Raw genomic sequence first — 7,634 nt, 5'->3', positions numbered from 1 at the left:
TTAGAAACGCTTCCAGTCCGATCCGCTTCGTATTCTGAGTTCTTCATTCCGGCTTCCATCAGGGACCCCGTTTCCCGCGAACGCTCCGTTAATTTTGAAATTCCTGGTGTAGATCTTTGCCGCATTGCCCATTTCTTTAATTGTGGGAATGAGCAGCTGATTCTTGTCAGATATCGTCTGGATCATGTTTTATTTTAAAATTCCAGAGTAAATTCCAAGTATTTTATTCAAGATACATAATAAGAATTTGGCTTACACATACATTGTTTTCCATAATAGTTTTAAAAAATCATTAACGATTAAATTGCGCAGCAATAAAACATTTCGCAATGCATTTTACAAACGCAAGAAGGATACGAATGTTGTTTCCTGAGAGCACAAAATACAGATCCTTAACGGAGTTTACGGTTTAAAGGGGACTGGTAAGGACTGGGCGTTCCGATATTCAGGTTAAATCATGTCGTACCTTTAATATGCTCACAGGTCGTGAGTGATACACAAAATCCCACTTTCTTTAACATGTATCAATTAAATAGCAAAAAAAGGTTTTGCAAGAGTGAAATGTGTGTACTTATAACAAAAACACCGAATTCTAATACATTGCAAACGATTAAACTGACACTATAATTGGTCACGATAAATTCAATAAAATTTTAGCATTTCCACTTGAAATGAACTTTCGATTTTAAATGAGCGACGCCGCTTCTGTCTGTCCAAACGGTACCCTGGCGATTTAGGACGTCTTTCTAGATGCACCACCAGGAACTTTCTGTCTGTAAGAATTCACCATCCCAGACCTTTCGGCCGTCGCATCATTCTGGACATTGTCAGTGTGATGTCATTTTCTGCTAAAGATCGTCCTCCTGCAGATGCACTGTGCCTTAGCAATCAGCGCCACCACCCCTCCGCTTCCTATATCCCCATAAAGTGAGAACCAAGTGACTTGTCTCACCGAATGCCCTCGTTTACCCATCAAACCAAAGTGGGGACGGGGAATGCGCCGATTTCTAATGCAACCCAAATCATCAGGAGACGCTAGAACCTAGGACAGAACAGCTCACTTTCTAGAGAACCGATGTTCATTCCCATACAGGATAGCGTTTTGCTGAACTCACATAGAAAAGCAAATCCCTCGGATGATCAGGTTTTGGAAGTGTACAGCATACGCCCCGAAACTGACAAAACCTGCTCCTCATTACAAGCATACTCTCATTCACTCAATCTGCGAGCTTCTATTAAAACCTATCTGTGGATGCAAATCGATGTAACACACTTTGACGGCGGATTACAAGCTTCTAATAGTGTATGGTAAAATATTTTCTCTCTAAACACCCAGAAAGTGGGAGCGGTTAAGAACTGGATTTAAAACCCTCTGCTTGGTTATCAGTTTACTGCGATTTAAATCCAATGTCCTTAATCGAGTCTGGGTTTTACTTGTTGTTTGTATCTAAGAATGCCGGGTTTCCTAAATAAACAATAAAAAGTGGAAAACGCAATGTGTTTCTTTTCTATCTAGAAACGTTTTTCGATTCAAACTGTTAAAGCAGAAATTGCACCCATTGGGCAACAAACATCACACGGAGTGTCTACTATCAGACAATTCTCTTTGTACTGTTTATATAGTGTTCTATACACGAACACAGGGAGGGATCATCTGACTACAATGTTTTAGCTATCTCACTTTGAATAAAACACCATACTTTCTCATTAATTCCTTTTGAAAGGTACACAACAATGTTATTGTACTTGAAATTTCATTCAGCGTAGAATCACTGTTTAAATCTAACATTGGTACTGATCAGTACCGTTTGGTTAGGCCGTATTAATTTAATTTAAATCTTGAATTTATTGCATATCAGCTTGAATATTCTGACCTCCATTATTTCTTTCCGTTCGACGTATAATTTTCCTCACACGATCTCAGTTTTTTTATTGCAATACCATACAGTACTTAACAAATGGAGACACTTGTTCAATACTAGACCAAATGGATATTTAACATATAAAACAGATTTAATAACCATACTAATTACTGTTGGATTGATGGATCGTGTCCGGCTTTCGAAGAAAAAAATGATTTAAATGACTCCTTGCATTCAGTACGAGGTACTTATTACGCAGTTTGAAGTAATTTAAGTAAACATCAGCTACGTTCCCTTAAATCGAGTTGAGAAAGAAGGCTGGTGATCTCTAGTGGGTGATATGTAGCCTTTGTGCATTTGTAGGATTGGATGTTTCAGAGCAGTAAGTCTGGGAGGATTGGGAGGTTTGTTTCTACAGCATATTCCGCAGAGACACTTCATTAACCCAATTAGGCAGGTGGATGGAGAGGGGCTCCGATCATTTACACCTTGCTAATGAAGTGTGCGACTCTTAATCTCCTTCAAACAAGATACAATCATGAAATGCTGCTCCATAGAAGAGAAATTAATTAGGTGGAACTATAGGATTAGAGCACAGGCGCTCCCCAAAACCCAACGTAACCTGCCTTGTTGCTTTTTGCATTAATTCCTTCGACGGTATTTGCAACAAGACTCGTATCCCTGAGCACAGGTTAATTATGATTCGATTTTTAAGAGAAACTATCTGCATAGACGGAGACATGCAGGTATAGCTATCGTGTCTCCGATTAGCACGCGAATCTTTCCCAATTAATTGTCTTAATTGCATACTTTATTCACGTTATATTCCTACAGCAGATTCTAAAATTATGTGGGTTTTTTTATTCTAACTATTACAATTTTTAGATTCTACTGCACCCTGCATTTGTGTCGATGCTAAATATTAAGATATCATCTGAAGAATCGCACTTCTAAAGCAAGGAGTAAAATAATTATTTCGGAACACTCATGAAGGAGTTAATATAAATTACAAACTTTCCACAGCCCTATCAGTTTACCTGGATAATTACGGATTTCGCAATTTCACCGAATGATATACAGGCAAAATGTAGCTATGCAGTAACAAATTAGTCGCTATGTCTTTCATTTCATAAATAAGGAAATAGTTTACTTTCGAGGAAATAGCCTCTTGCCCGACGTTAAGTAATCAAAAAAATGCCCTTTCATCCACATTTCAAACGTAAGCAAAACGTAAGTTTTCCTTACGATGATTACCAGTTCAATTACCAAACTATTATGAATAATGTACAAATTAGCTTTCTATTTATTGTTGCTGAGTTAGTCAAGGTAATTGATAGTTTGTACTGCTTTTAAGTTGTTGAATTCTTCAATGAATGGTACGGCCTGTGATAAAGGCTTTAAAACTCACTTCAAAGATTCTGCTTAGACCTCTGGCTCCCAGTCCTTGACTTGTAGAATGACAGGAACAATGAGAAAAGGTGACATGGGAGGGTAAACTGCTTGTTGGAGGAGGAGGAGGAAGAGTGGGACTCCACCATGAAGCTATACTCAGGCAGAGTCTTCAGAGACCAATCTCCCCCATAACAATCTAAACCAGAAACACTGCACTATGTAACTCCATTCCAATAAAGAAATACTCACGGAACTCTATCATCAGCTGCCTGTCAGTTGGGTGAGAATGGGACTGCCAGATGTAGTTAAAGTAACCACTGCCATGAGCTTCTAGCATTGGCCATCTGCCAGGCTGAAGCAGGGGACTTCTTTAACATTTGTGCTTCACTTACTACTGCTCTGTAAGAAGGCTGACCACATAAAAAAAAGAATATATTTCCTTCTGTCTTCCTTGGGGGAAGCAGGAGAAGTGTACAGGTGGCTTTGTCACAATAACAGGCTTTCCTATGGTGCAGGCTGTCATTGGCTGCACATCAGATTTAAATTCAGGCATGAACTGCAGCTGTAAAGTGCTCCACTCTGTCAATGTACAGTTGAAATGGGACAATACAGTGAGCATCGTGCAGTTCACCATCCAGCATGCAAGCAGCAATCATGATGCCTTTATTCTGTGTCATCTGGTGTACCATTAGTATCTGAGTCAACAGAAAAGACCAGATGGTGATTATTAGGTATCAAGTGCTTTTCCCTGCCTCTATGGCTCATGTCTCCAGCGTAAAACACACGCAGAGAGTATTCATATAATATGAGCCATGAAATGTCTTTCAGCAAACCTTTGGGTTGTTTACACAATGCTTGCTGCCTAAAGTAGTGTCCACAGCATGTTATGATTCATCGTGATTTGTTGCACTCTGCAAAGTCATCATGAGGGCATGAAAGTATCCAGATATGGAACTCAGCTGAGAAAGAAGAAGGGAGAAAGCAATCAATGTATTGTCTTTCTGATTGGGCTGTCCAGGATTAGGTCAGCTTATCATGGTACAATTAAATACAACTGCATTTTCCTATTCAACAACAGTCCCACATTTTACCATCCCTCCCGTATGGGCGAATCATCATATTGTCTTTTTAGCCACAATGCTGAAACATAGTATCACTGAAACATAGTATCACTGAAACATAGTATCATTGAAACATGGAAGATAGGAACAGAATAGGCCACCGGACCCCTTGAGCCTTCTCTGCCATTTAATATGATCAAAGCTGATCATTAAGCTCAATATCTACCTCCCATCGTATCCCTTGATCACTTTAGTGATAAGAGCAATATCCAACCTCTTCTTGAAAACATACAATATTTTGGCTTCAACCACTTTCTGCGGTAGTGAATTCTTCAGGCCTTCCACTTCCTGGGTGGAGAAATTTCTCCTCATCTCGGTCCTAAAAGGTTTACCCTTCCTCCTTAAACTATGGCCCCTGGTTTTGGACTCCCTCACCATTGGGAACATCCTTCCTGCACTGTTTGGTTTCTTTTAGCAAATGATGCATGAGGACACCCGTGTCTCATTGAACATTTCTCTCTCTCTCAATTTACAACAAGCCAAATAACAATCTACCTTCCTGATTTTGCTACCAAAGCAGATAACCTCACATTTATCCACATTATACTACATTTGTAATGCATTTGAAAATTTGCTCACCCTGTTCAAATCACACTGCAACATCTTTGCATTCTGTTCAGAGCTCACCCTTCCACCCAGATTTGTGACATCTGCAAATTTTGAAATAGTACATATAGCTTCCTCATTTAAATCATTAAGATACATTGTAAGTATCTGGGGTTTAATACCGATCCCTGTGGTACCTCACTAGTCACTGCCTTCCATTCAGAAAAGTACTCTTTGTTTCCTATCCGCTAAACAATTTTCTATCCATCTCAACTTACTATCCATAATCCTCTGCACTTTACTTTTACATATTAATCTCATATGTGTGATTTTGTCAAAAGTCTTCTGCCATTCACTGGCTCCCCGATCACCTCTACTAGTCACATCTGCAAAACTTCCAATAGATTTATGAAGCATGATTCCCTTTTGTAAACTCAGTGACTGTGTTTGATTTTATTACTTTTTTCTCAATGCTGTGCTATAAAATCCTGATAAAACATTCCAATGTCTTCCCTACTATTCACATCAGACTCACTGGTGTATTAGTTCCTCCCTACCTCCCTTTGCAATTAGTGAGGGTACCTTAGCTACCATCCAGTCAGAACTGTTCCAGAGTCTGAACAATTTTGGAAGATGACCGCCAATGCACCCATTATTTTGAGGGCCATATCCTTTAATACTCTGGGATGTAGATCATTAGGTTCTGGGGATATATTAGCCTTCAATCTCATCAATTCCTCTAACGCCATTTCACTAGTAATGTGGGTTGCTTCCATTTCTCCCTTTCAACAAACCCTGTGATCCCAATTGATTCTTAAATATTATTCATGTCATCCTTTCCAAAGACAGAAGCAAAGTACAAATTTAGTTCATCAGATATTTCTTTGTTCCAGTAATAAATTCCACATTTCTGACTGTAAGGGACTTGAATTAGTTTTCACCAATCTTTTCTTTTTGCCAGCCAACATAAAATTTTGCAGTCAGTTCTGACATTTCTTGTAATCTCACTCTCCTACTCTATTTACACCTTTTTAATCAATCCCTTGATCCTCCTTTGCTGCCTTCTAAACTGTTCCCATTTCTCAGGGCTTCTCATTCTTGCCAATGCATATGCCTCTGTTCTGTGCCTAATGCTATCTCTAACTTCCCTCATAAGCCATCATTGGCGTATTTTTGCACTCTTGCAACAGACTGGAATAAACAATATTTGTAGATCACCTATTCATTCTTTGAATGCTTGTCATTGCCTATTCATTGTCATTCCTTTCAGGAATGTTTCCCAACCCATCATAGCCAACTCATGCCGCATTACATTGTAGTTTCTCTTTTTAAAATTCAGGAGCATAGCCTTAGAATAAACTACTTCATCTCCAACTTGATGAAGAACTTTACCATATTATGATCGTTCATTTCCAAGGGGCCTCTCACAATAACATTACCAAAAATTTATTTCTCAATGCGTAATACCCAGTCTAAGATGGCCTGTTCTCTAGTTTGTTTCTCAATGTATTAGTACAGAAAACCATACTATACACTGTAGGATAATAAAGTGTGAAGCTGGATGAACACAGCAGGCCAAGCAGCATCTCAGGACCACAAAAGCTGACGTTTCGGGCCTAGATCCTTCATCAGAGAGGGGGATGGGGTGAGGGTTCTGAAATAAATAGGGAGAGAGGGGGAGACAGACCAAAGATGGAGAGAAAAGAAGATAGGTGGACCCCTATCTTCTTTTCTCTCCATCTTCAGTCCACCTCCCCCTCTCTCCCTATTTATTCCAGAACCCTCACCCCATCCCCCTCTCTGATGAAGGGTCTAGGCCCGAAATGTCAGCTTTTGTGCTCCTGAGATGCTGCTTGGCCTGCTGTGTTCGTCCAGCTTCACACTTTATTATCTTGGATTCTCCAGCATCTGCAGTTCCCATTATCTCTTATACACTGTAGGAGTTCCTCCTCTATGGTATTGTGATTAATTTGTTTTGCTGAATCTATATGCAGACTAAAGTCACCCATAATTGCAGATGTTCCTCTAACACATGCATACCTGATTTTCTGTTTACTATCATTCCCAACATCACTAGTACAGTTTAGCAGTCTATATATCACCTATAATAACTTTTTTCCCTTTGATATTTCTCAATTCAACTCATACAGATTCCACATGGTCTGAGCTAATATCTTTCCTCAGTGTTGTGTTTATAAGCTCTTTAATCAACAGTTTCACAGCAATATCTATTTGAGATACAGAATCCCAATCTTTATTTTCATATTTAATTGATTTTTTCCAATCTTCCCTCTTGGACAACTGAAATAGTTTTGAGATGACTTTGTAGTTCTCAAATCTTGGATTCCTTTTCAGTTCTGAGAGCCAAAGCACTTCTATAAACTGTCACAACCAGGAGATTCTATAAACCTTATAAACTGCGTTGCTGCCAGGATGGAACTAATTTTTTGAAATGAAGGAACTATTCTACTAAACTCTACAATTCAGTCCCCTATGAAAAATTAACATCACAAAACACCCAATCTTTAACAATCTTTATCACAGCAATCATTCAAAATTCCAAACCAAAGTGCAACACCATCACCTTTTTGTCTATCTTTCCAAAATATTAAATACTCCTGAGTGTTCAGTTCCCATCCTTAGCCACTTTGCAGCCATGTCTCTGCAATATTAATGAAATCATGCCCATTTACATCTATTTGTGTGATTACTT

The sequence above is a fragment of the Stegostoma tigrinum genome, chromosome 10 (assembly GCF_030684315.1).
Source record: "Stegostoma tigrinum isolate sSteTig4 chromosome 10, sSteTig4.hap1, whole genome shotgun sequence".
NCBI lineage: Eukaryota > Metazoa > Chordata > Chondrichthyes > Orectolobiformes > Stegostomatidae > Stegostoma > Stegostoma tigrinum.
Note: the sequence above shows the minus strand (reverse complement) of the source record.